The 12,225-nt window shown below is 46.2% G+C and overlaps 2 protein-coding genes across 2 annotated transcripts in view; one reads left to right on the top strand and one right to left on the bottom strand.

Moving 5' to 3' along the window:
• Window positions 1-12,225, top strand: part of colec10 (collectin sub-family member 10 (C-type lectin)) — a 75,089-nt gene that overhangs the window by 18,397 nt on the left and 44,467 nt on the right. The gene's annotated exons all lie outside the window — the stretch shown is intronic.
• Window positions 1-12,225, bottom strand: part of LOC125451771 (tumor necrosis factor receptor superfamily member 11B-like) — a 57,307-nt gene that overhangs the window by 43,091 nt on the left and 1,991 nt on the right. The window contains exon 2 of the mRNA XM_048529322.2: window positions 3,141-3,215. The gene's annotated coding sequence lies outside the window, so the exon portion shown is untranslated. The remainder of the gene's footprint in view (window positions 1-3,140; window positions 3,216-12,225) is intronic.

The raw sequence follows: 12,225 nt of genomic DNA, 5'->3' as shown, positions 1-12,225 counted from the left end.
CATCAACATCAGCCAACAGGACACAATGGCCAAGAAAAGACAGGACAAGCTAGCCACACTTACCCACCAAAACAACAATACCAGAGCAGACACCTGGATAAGAAACTTCTCTGACAGGAAACAGACAGACATGGAAAAAGCCGTTCTCACCCAAGGACTTAACTATGACTGCAGAGACATCAACAAACCGGAATTCCTAGCCACACAGGAAGCCACGCTGAGGACCAGCTACATCAATGAAGAAACACAACAATAAGACAGACAGTGATCCCGACACTGACCAGAAGGAGCGAACTCAACACCCTCAACACTTTGGAAAGGCAAGCCCTAGAAGGACTGGAGAACAACAAGAACATCACAATATTACCTACACACAAAGGGCACATGACAGCAATCCTAAATAAATGTGATTACCTCTCAAAGGCACAGGCACTGTTCGTTGACGAAGACACCAGCCGGTACAGACTGACCCGACACCACAAAATCATCTACACACTAAAAAGACCCAAACAGACCGGACAGATCAACAAAACAGACTTCTTAAGAATGAAACCTGAAGGAACCAACACCCCTCCAATTCTACAGCCTCCTGAAAGTGAACAAACCGGAAGTAACCCTTAGACCCGTAGTCTCCCTACCAGGCATTCTATCACACAGATTAACCAAGGAACTACAAAGGAGACTCAGGCATCGAGTCAACAAATCACCTCACTCTATCCACTCAGCCCAAAGGTTCCTCAACTCCATCAAAGACATAAGGATAGATGATGATGAGATCACAATGTCGTTTGATGTTATTGCCCTATCCACAACAATAGGCATACCACTAGCAAGGAAAACAATGACAGCACTACTGGAACGAGAACAACACCCCAGTGAATCTCCAAAGGCGACATGCTGAAGCTTCTTGTCGTATGCCTTGCCACACTTTACATTCAGCAACCAAACAAACAGAACAATGGGGCACCCATGGGATCACCTATCTCCGGACTTACAGCCGAGGCAGTGATGCAAAGGCTGGAAAGGGCAACCCTTCCACTAATCCAACCAAAACTATGGATACGCTATGTGGATGACATCTTTGTCATCATTAAACAGATCAAACCAGAGGAGACACACAAACTCATAAACAACACCCTCACCGGAATAGAACTCACCAGAGAGGAGGAGAAGAACAAACAGCTCCCATTCCTGGACGGCATGGTAGAACACAAGACAAATGGGGAACTGCAAGCGAAAGTACACAGAAAAGCTACACACACTGACCAGGCACTGAACTTCAACAGTAACAATCCCAGCACACACAAACGAAGCTGCGAGCGAACACTATTTGGATGGGCAACAACACACTGCAGCAGCACAGAACTACACCAAAAAGAAGAAGAATACCGCTTCCAGGTTTTCAAAGATAATGGATATCCAAAAAACTGGATCAGAAGATGCCCACATGAACAACATCAGGAAGATACTACATGCCCTGACACACTCATCACGCTACCTTACATCAGGAACTAACCACTAGAATCCTACGACCACTGGGCTTCAAAGTGGCACACAAACTCACATCAATCCTACAACAACTGCTCACCCAAACCAAAGACCCACTTCCCACTATGGACAGGGCCAATGCCCTGCAGAGACTATGTCAAACACTACATCGGGCAAACAGGAAGAAAATTAACAACAGGGATACACGAACACCAATTGGCTACAAAAAGACACAGCCAATACTCACTCATCTCTATCCACAAGGATAAGGCAAACCGCCAGTTCGACTGGGACAACACCAAGCTCCTCAGACAAGCCAGCAGAGACAGGCACAAGAGTTCCTAGAAGCTTGGTACTCCATGAAGAAAGCTATCAACAAACACATAGAATTCGACCCCATATACACTCCATTGCGAAGGAAAACCGGAAGTGAGGTAATCCAGCTCAACAGACTCCAGAGTTTAAAAACCAGGCGGGAAAACACAGCAGCACTTCATCAGAGGCTGCACTGAGGATGTTACCCAGCATGGTAATGAATAACAAACCAGATCAGGGAGCCAACCAACCACAACATCCACAACCTGAGCTACAAATCAACTCCAAAACCTTAGAGACAACATTAACAAGATCAGCATTATTTGAAGCTAGAGAGTCCATTCATCAGTCTAATAATGGCAGGATGAAACTGCTTTTGAACTTGTTGGCGCATGTGTTCAAACTTCTGTATCTTCTGCCTGATGGAAGAGGTTGTAGGAGAGCATTACTGGGGTGGGATGTGTCTTTGATGATGTTGGCCACCTTTCTGCCACAACGAGAAGTGTTATTGGAGTCTATAGCCTTGACATTGGTTTCCATGATGGTTAGGATTCAGCAATTCCATAAATTTTATTTATTTTCTGTCAACTCATATCCGTCATTATAACGTTTAAATTATTGCAGTCAATCTCTACCAGACCAGCTGCCTGCTACCTAAATTCAGGCTGGTTGTGGTCTGTCCATTAACAGGATGAAGGTGGGCCTTCTCTCTACCATCCCAGCTGCCAGCACAAGGTCCCTTTCTCCAAAGCTTGGCATCAGCCTACCTTTCTGCAACTCGCTCGCATAAATAGTGTAGCCACAGATTACAAAAGGCAGTTCTTGGCTTGCCACACTTGAAGTGGTGCACAGCGGGGTTTAACTTGGCACGGCATAAGGTCATGGTAGTGGTGACCATTTGGTCTCTGTTGCCACATGATTGACTAAGAATGGATCCCAAACCCAGAATGAATATTGAGGCGAGCGGTAGATGATTGAATGAGAAAAGTCGCATGGCAGAAGAAATTGTGCATGGCAGGAAACCCTTCCCAAAAAGAAAACGCTTGGCAAAAAAAAGGGAATTTCAACCCAGGAAGATTTCTGGATAGATGGAGCCAAAGGAAATGAAGGCATTGTGAAGGGTAGGGATCTGCAAGATTGTGTATTTGAAGAACAAGTGAGCTTTGCAGAGAATGTGTTGGTTAGATCAGTCTAAGCTATAGATTTTATTTGGCTTTCAATATGACATAAAGACAGTGATCTCACTATTTTATCATATCTATTACTTTAAATAGTTTATTGTTGTTTTCAATTGCCTGAATCTGTTCCAATTTATAGCAGCTATAAACTAAAAGTACCTTATATGTTTATTTCTTTGTGGCCCCACATCTGGCTAAAAGATTGGATGGAATTTTCTTCATACAGTTTTTGTTCTGTCGGTACAAGTAGAAAAAAAAATGTTATTTCAAATATCTGAAGAGGTCTGCACAAAATAAATAGGTAGACAACATTTCCATTCATGATGGGATCAAAAACAAGAGCACACCATCTTTTAAAATAATTAGTAGAAGGTGCAAAAGCATCATGAAGAAAATTTTTTTCATCTTTGGGACACGCTGCCTGAGGATTGCTGTAGAAGCAGGTTCAATCGAAGCATCTAAAAGGGAATTAGTGGAAATTTTGAAAAGGAAATATATACAGGGTTGCAGGGAGAAGCAATAGAGTGATTGTAGTTAAATTGTTCATTTGGCGAGCTAGAACAGACACACTGGGCTGAATAGCCTTCTACACTATCACTGTGATTTTGTGACAGTATGTTCAAAATGAACCAGAGAAATGTTAACCAGGCCTTGATATATATTAATTTCATATTTCTTGGCTAGTAGAGTAAAATAGATATATCAATGGATATTTTTAAAAAAACAGACTTAACAAAATGAGCGTTGGCCATAAAGAAAGTGAACCTGGGAAATTAATGATGGAAACAATCAGATGCCAGGTGGTTTGCATAAACTAGGAGAGAATTTGAGAGAACTGCAGTGACCAGGGAAGCAGTATCGAGCAAATTGGTGAGAGCTGCATGCTGATAAGTCCGTAGGACCATGATAGGTTTCATCCTATGGTCTCAAAAGAAAGGATTGGCCATTCATACATTGCTTTTAATTTTCCAAATTCCAAATAATGCATTAGATTCCTTGTAATCAAATGTAACTCCTTTATTCAAAAAGGGAGGGAGACAGAAAGCAGGATTCTACAAGGTCAGTCAGTTTAATACCTGTCATGTTGGAAAATGTTGGGAGTTATTATTAAAGATTTATAGCAGGACACTTTGAAAAGTCCAAGGTACTCATGCAGAGCTAAAGGGAAATCTTGTTTAGTCAATTTATTGAAGCTTTAGTAGTTAACATATACTGTGGATAAATGGAAACTGATATGTGTACTGCACTTGGATTTCCAGAAGGCATTTGATACGATGCCACATCAAAAGTTGCAAAAAATAAAATTTCATGGCGCAGCAGGGAACATAATGATATGTCCAGAAGATTGGTTAGCTCATAGGAAACAGATGGGCTTACTGGGTCATTTTCTGGTCAGCAAGATGTAATGTTTTATACACCACCGCAAGGAGCAGTACAGGGGTATTACCTTTGTGCAATTTGTTTCAATGACTTGCATGAAAGGGTCAAAGGTGTGGTTGTCAAGTTTGCTGTTGACACAAAAATAGGTTGGAACACAAGTTGTGAAGAAGACGTAAGGAAGCTACAGAGCAACATTAATAGGTTGTGATCACACAAAGATGTGGCAAATGAAGCGAATTATGGAAAAATGTGAAATTGTGCAATATGGCCAGAAGAATTACAAAAACATATTTTATCGAGATAGTGAGAGATTACAGCTCAGGATGCAGGTATATCAAACAGTTAGGAAAGCTAAAGGAATGTTATCATTTGTTGTAAAGGAAATTAAAACATAAGTAAGGAAGATATGGTTCAGTTATATAGGACATTAGTGAGTCCACATCTTAAGTACTGTGTAACAGTATTGCTCTCCTTACCTAATGATGTAAATGCATTGGAAGTAGATCAGAGAACGTCTGCTGGATGAATACAAAGAATGGGTGTGTTATCTTATGAGGAAAGGTTGGACAGAACAGGCTTCCATATGCTGGAGTTTAGAAATGTAAGAGTTGATCTGATTAAAATAAGTAACGACCTGAGTCATCTGACATGTTGTATGTGGAACAGATGATTCCTCTTGTGGGAATATCTGGAATTCGGGGTCACAGCTTAAAATAGGAGGTCAGCCATTTTAGACAAAAGTAAAGTGATTTATTTTCCTCACAGAGGGCTGGGAGTCTTTGGAACCCTCTTCCTGGAAAGAAGTGGAAGCAGAATCCTTAAAGAGGAATTTAGTAGATTCTTGATAAGCAGAAGGGTGAAAGGTTATCAGTGGTGGGTAGGAATGTGAAGTAAGTAAATTAGCCATGACCTTATCCAATCATTGCCCAAGCTGATGGTGTAAGTGGCCGACTCTTACTCCATTTGGTATGTAGAATAAAGGTGGTGACATTAATAGAGGATTTGAATTTTACAGTCTAATTATTATGGTGTTGTCTTGAAGTAATTTTTGTTGAATTTCAGATTATACAGCAGCAACCATTCAGTCATCTCAAGAAAAACATGTATAAAATATGGACAAATAATTACACGATTGACTGACGAAAGTCATTGTTCAAACATGTTAAGAAACTCAAGAAATTTGATCCAACAAACGTCAAAAGTTGATATTGAAAATCAGTCAATGACCTGCCAGGCTTTTAATCCATGACAGTTGCATTATAAAACAGGTCAGCACTTACCCAGAGTTTCAATAATCTGCAATCTTTACAAAATGAAAGGGAAGATTGAAACTACATTTCTTGTAATCCTGTTCGAGCGAACAGTTTAAGTCAGAGAGCTATTCTGATGTTTGGGCTTCACTTAAAACATAACATTTCAAAATCAGAACTTCCTAATGGTATGTGGAATTACAGTGGCCTTACAGCCACAATATTGGGAAAAAAGAAGTATGTAGGAATTTCCCTTTATGCAATTCTATGTGTCACATGTTATTGAACAATTTACTTGTCTGTCACCACCTTTATTTAGCCAATGAGTAAAGTATAAATAAACCTCTGTGTTCAAAATACTCACCATTTCGCTTTCAGCAGTCTAAAAATGTAAATGTACGAGACACTTTACACCTATTTAAAAACTGAATGTAATAAATATGTCAAGTAAGCGAGCAGATGTGACAAGAATTAAGCTAATTTTTCTGATAGGATCCTTCACAAGCATATATTTCTTTCATATTTTAAAAGTGTAAACAAAGAGGCTTCTTCAGTCTGAAATCCACTGGACATTCTTGTCATACCTTTAGCAAGAGACTGTTGGGTTGACCAGATCTCAGTTCTGGACTGGAATTTCTGGGTTAAGATGTGAAAGGTATAGATTTTGCTTGTCTGAAATTTTCTCAGCCCTCATAGCATGATGTTGAGGAAGCTAGTCTGTCAACTGTTGGAAATGCGAGCCCCCTGCTGATTTAGACCTGGATTTTGAAAAATGAAAGCGACCAATGGCCTGACATTTTAAGTGTTTGTCCATATGCTCCTTAAATGTTGCAGGAGAACCTGCCTCCAGGTTTCACATTTCTACCACCTTCCGGGTAAAATTTTTCCGCAGATCCCCTCTAAATCACTTACTCTTCATCTTAAACATATGCCCTCTGGTCTTAGACCTGTCTGCCATGAGAAAGAGATTCTCACAATCTACCCTTTCTATGCCTCTCATAGATTTGTATGCCTCAGTCAGATCCCTGTCAGCCTCCTCTGCTGCTAGGAAACAAAACTGAGCATGTCCAGTTTCTCCTCATAACTGAGACTTTCCACTGCAGGCAAAGTTCTGGAGAATGCCCTCTGCACCCTCTCCAATGCAGTCACTTCTTTCCAATAGTGTGGTGATCAGAACTGCATAGAATATTCCATCTGTGGTCTAACTAATGTTTTATACAGTTGCAACTATAACTTTATAAAGACTTCTTTGCTCCTATATCCTATATCTCAGCCAATGAAGGCAAGAGTCTTGTATACCATTCTCAACACCCTATCTGTCTGTGCTGTCACCTTCAGTGGTCTGTGGACTTACACACCTAGAACCCCCTGTTATTGAGAATTCCCAGGGAGCCACCATTCATTGTGTACATCCTTCCCTTATTGACCTCCCAAAATATATTGCCTCACATTTATCAGGATTAAATTCCAACTGCCTAGCTCTGCCTAATTTATCAGCTAATCAATATCAGCCTTAGCCTGAGACCATCCTCCTCACCAACAACAACATCACCAATGTGGAGGATGGTCACTGGACCCAAATGTTAACTCTGATTTTTTTTCTTCACTGATGCTGCCAGACCTGCTGAGCTTTCCCGGCAACTTCTGTTTTTGTAACATCACCAGTGTTCATATTATCTGCAAACTTACTAATCATATCTTGTACATCCACATCCAAGTAATTAACACAATCGCATAATAAATAGCAAGGCTCCCAGCAGCTGTCCCTGTGGTACAATGCTGGTTACAAGTTTTCAGTCACAAAAACAAGCCTCCACCATCACCCTTTGCCTCCTTTTTGTAAGCTAATTTTGGATCCAGTTTGCCAACTTGTCTTGGGGATCTAATGGGTTCTCACCTTTTAGACCAGCCTTTCATGTGGGACGTTGTCAAAGGCCTTAATGAAATTCATGTAGGCCACATCAACTGTATTGCCCTCATTGATATATTTAATTGCTTCATTAAAAAAACTTAGTTAAATTAGTCAGACAGGATGTCCCAGGTTCAGCTGGTAAAAGTTCCACCTACTCCAGAATTTGTTCTAATGATCCAAAAATCTAAAAACCTCCCTCCTCCAACTCCTCACATTCATCTAACCTATCTTCCTGTTCCTTATACACAGCAGTGCATAGTACTGCAAGTAATCCAGAGATTACAACATCAGTACAATAAAATGTGAGGCTGGATGAACACAGCAGGCCCAGCAGCATCCCAGGAGCACAAAAGCTGACGTTTCGGGCCTAGGCCCTTCATCAGAGAGGGGGATGGGGTGAGGGTTCTGGAATAAATAGGGAGAGAGGGGGAGGCAGACCGAAGATGGAGAGAAAAGAAGATAGGTGGAGAGAGTATAGGTGGGGAGGCAGGGAGGGGATAGGTCAGTCCACGGAAGACAGACAGGTCAAGGAGGTGGGATGAGGTTAGTAGGTAGGAAATGGAGGTGCGGCTTGGGGTGGGAGGAAGGGATGGGTGAGAGGAAGAACAGGTTAGGGAGGCAGAGACAGGTTGGACTGGTTTTGGGATGCAGTGGGTGGAGGGGAAGAGCTGGACTGGTTGTGTGGTGCAGTGGGGGGAGGGGATGAACTGGGCTGGTTTTGGGATGCGGTGGGGGAAGGGGAGATTTTGAAGCTGGTGAAGTCCACATTGATACTATTGGGCTGCAGGGTTCCCAAGCGGAATATGAGTTGCTGTTCCTGCAACCTTCGGGTGGCATCATTGTGGCACTGCAGGAGGCCCATGATGGACATGTCATCCAAAGAATGGGAGGGGTAGTGGAAATGGTTTGCGACTGGGAGGTGCAGTTGTTTATTGCGAACTGAGCGGAGGTGTTCTGCAAAGCGGTCCCCAAGCCTCCACTTGTTTTCCCCAATGTAGAGGAAGCCACACCAGGTACAGTGGATGCAGTATACCACATTGGCAGATGTGCAGGTGAACCTCTGCTTAATGTGGAAAGTCATCTTGGGGCCTGGGATAGGGGTGAGGGAGGAGGTGTGGGGGCAAGTGTAGCATTTCCTGCGGTTGCAGGGGAAGGTGCCGGGTGTGGTGGGGTTGGAGGGCAGTGTGGAGCGAACAAGGGAGTCATGGAGAGAGTGGTCTCTCCGGAAAGCAGACAAGGGTGGGGATGGAAAAATGTCTTGGGTGGTGGGGTCGGATTATAGATAACGGAAGTGTCGGAGGATGATGCGTTGTATCTGGAGGTGGGGTGGTGTGTGAGAACGAGGGGCATCTTCTTTGGGCGGTTGTGGCGGGGGCAGGGTGTGAGGGATGTGTTGCGGGAAATGTGGTAGACACAGTCAAGGGCGTTCTCGACCACTGCGGGGGAAAAGTTGCAGTCCTTGAAGAACTTGGGCATCTGGGATGTGCGGGAGTGGAATGCCTCATCGTGGGAGCAGATGCGGCGGAGGCGGAGGAATTGGGAATAGGGGATGGAATTTTTGCAGGAGGGTTGGTGGGAGGAGGTGTATCCTAGGTAGCTGTGGGAGTTGGTGGGCTTGAAATGGACATCAGTAACAAGTTGGTTGCCTGAGATGGAGACTGAGAGGTCCAGGAAGGTGATGTATGTGCTGGAGATGGCCCAGGTGAACTGAAGGTTGGGGTGGAAGGTGTTGGTGAAGTGGATGAACTGTTCGAGCTCCTCTGGGGAGCAAGAGGCAGCGCCGATACAGTCATCAATGTAACGGAGGAAGAGGTGGGGTTTGGGGCCTGTGTAGGTGCGGAAGAGGGAGTGTTCCACGTAACCTACGAAGAGGTAGGCATAGCTGGGGCCCATGCGGGTGCCCATGGCCACCCTCTTAGTCTGTAGGACGTGGGAGGAATCGAAAGACAAGTTGTTGAGGGTGAGGACGAGTTTGGCTAGGCGGATGAGGGTGTCGGTGGAGGGGGACTGGTCGGGCCTGCGGGACAGGAAGAAGCGGAGGGCCTTGAGGACATCTGCATGTGGAATACAGGTGTATAGGGACTGGACTGAAAATGAGGTGTTGGGGGCCAGGGAATTGGAAGTCCTGGAGGAGGTGGAGGGCGTGGGTGGTGTCACGGACGTAGGTAGGGAGTTCCTGGACCAAAGAGGAGAAAATGGAGTCCAGATAGGTGGAGATGAGTTTGGTGGGGCAGGAACAGGCTGAGACAATGGGTTGACCAGGGCAGGCAGGTTTGTGGATTTTGAGAAGGAGATAGAAACGGGCCGTGCGGGGTTGGGGAACAATGAGGTTGGAGGCTGTGGGTGGGAGGCTCCCTGAGGTGATGAGATCATGAATGGTGTTGGAGATGATGGTTTGATGCTCGGGTGTGGGGTCATGATCGAGGGGGCGGTAGGAGGTGGTGTCGGAGAGTTGGCGTTTGGCCTCGGCGATGTAGAAGTCAGTGCGCCATACTACCACTGCGCCACCATTGTCTGTGGATTTGATGGTGAGGTTGGGGTTGGAGCGGAGGGAGCGGAGGGCTGCCCGTTCTGCAGGGGAGAGGTTGGAGTGGGTGAGAGGGGTGGAGAAGTTGAGGCGGTTAATGTCTCGACGGCAGTTAGAGATGAAGAGGTCGAGGGAAGGTAGGAGGCCTGGGGGTGGTGTCCAGGAGGAGGACTTGTGTTGGAAGTGGGTGAAGGGGTCAGTGGAGGGAGGGTTAGGTTCCCGGTTGAAGAAGTAGGCGTGGAGGCGAAGGCGGCGGAAAAACTGTTCTATGTCCACTCATCTCCACCTATCTGGACTCCATTTACTCCCCTTTGGTCCAGAAATTCCCTACCTACGTCCGTGACACCACCCACGCCCTCCACCTCCTCCAGGAGGGACTTCAATGCCCTGGCCCCCAACACCTCATTTTCACCATGGACGTCCAGTCTCTATACACCTGTATTCCGCACGCAGATGGCCTCAAGGCCCTCCGCTTCTTCCTGTCCCATAGGCCCGACCAGTCCCCCTCCACCGACACCCTCATCCGCCTAGCCAAACTCGTCCTCACCCTCAGCAACTTCTCTTTCGATTCCTCCCACTTCCTACAGACTAAGGGGGTGGCCATGGGCACCCGCATGGGCCCCAGCTACGCCTGCCTCTTTGTAGTTTATGTGGAACAGTCCCTCTGCCGCACCTACACAGGCCCCAAACCCCACCTCTTCCTCCGGTACATTGATGACTGTATTGGCGCCGCCTCTTGCTCCCCAGAGGAGCTCGAACAGTTCATCCACTTCACCAACACCTTCCACCCCAACCTTCAGTTCACCTGGGCCCTCTCCAGCACATCCCTCACCTTCCTGGACCTCTCAGTCTCCATCTCAGGCAACCAGCTTGTAACTGATGTCCATTTCAAGCCCACCAACGCCCACAGCTACCTAGAATACACCTCCTCCCACCCACCCTCCTGCAAAAATTCCATCCCCTATTCCCAATTCCTCCGCCTCCACCGCATCTGCTCCCACGGTGAGGCATTCCACTCCCGCACATCCCAGATGTCCAAGTTCTTCAAGGACTGCAACTTTCCCCCCACAGTGGTCGAGAACGCCCTTGACCGCGTCTCCCGCAACACATCCCTCACACCCCGCCCCCGCCACAACCGCCCAAAGAGGATCCCCCTCGTTCTCACACACCGCCCCACCAACCTCCGTATACAACGCATCATCCTCCGACACTTCCGCCATCTACAATCCGACCCCACCACCCAAGACTTGCCCCCCCCACCTCCTCCCTCACCCCTATCCCAGGCCCCAAGATGACTTTCCATATTAAGCAGAGGTTCACCTGCACATCTGCCAATGTGGTATACTACATCCACTGTACCCGGTGTGGCTTCCTCTACATTGGGGAAACCAAGCAGAGGCTTGGGGACCGCTTTGCAGAACACCTCCGCTCGGTTCGCAGTAAACAACTGCACCTCCCAGTCGCAAACCATTTCCACTCCCCCTCCCATTCTTTAGATGACATGTCCATCATGGGCCTCCTGCAGTGCCACAATGATGCCACCCGAAGGTTGCAGGAACAGCAACTCATATTCCGCTTGGGAACCCTGCAGCCCAATGGTATCAATGTGGACTTCACCAGCTTCAAAATCTCCCCTTCCCCCACCGCATCCCAAAACCAGCCCAGTTCATCCCCTCCCCCCACTGCACCACACACCCAGCACAGCTCTTCCCCTCCACCCACTGCATCCCAAAACCAGTCCAACCTGTCTCTGCCTCCCTAACCTGTTCTTCCTCTCACCCATCCCTTCCTCCCACCCCAAGCCGCACCTCCATCTCCTACCTACTAACCTCATCCCACCTCCTTGACCTGTCCGTCTTCCCTGGACTGACCTATCCCCTCCCTATCTCCCCACCTATACTTTCCTCTCCACCTATCTTCTTTTCTCTCCATCTTCGGTCTGCCTCCCCCTCTCTCCCTATTTATTCCAGAACCCTCACCCCATCCCCCTCTCTGATGAAGGGTCTAGGCCCAAAACATCAGCTTTTGTGCCCCTGGGATGCTGCTTGGCCTGCTGTGTTCATCCAGCCTCACATTTTATTATCTTGGATCCTCCAGCACCTGCAGTTCCCATTATCACCATTACAACATCAGTAGTCTTTCTCATTAATCTACTACCTAGCCCTCTAAATTCCT

The sequence above is a fragment of the Stegostoma tigrinum genome, chromosome 5, assembly GCF_030684315.1.
Source record: "Stegostoma tigrinum isolate sSteTig4 chromosome 5, sSteTig4.hap1, whole genome shotgun sequence".
Classification (NCBI taxonomy): Eukaryota; Metazoa; Chordata; class Chondrichthyes; order Orectolobiformes; family Stegostomatidae; genus Stegostoma; species Stegostoma tigrinum.
Note: the sequence above shows the minus strand (reverse complement) of the source record. Positions and strands in the feature narration are given on the sequence as shown.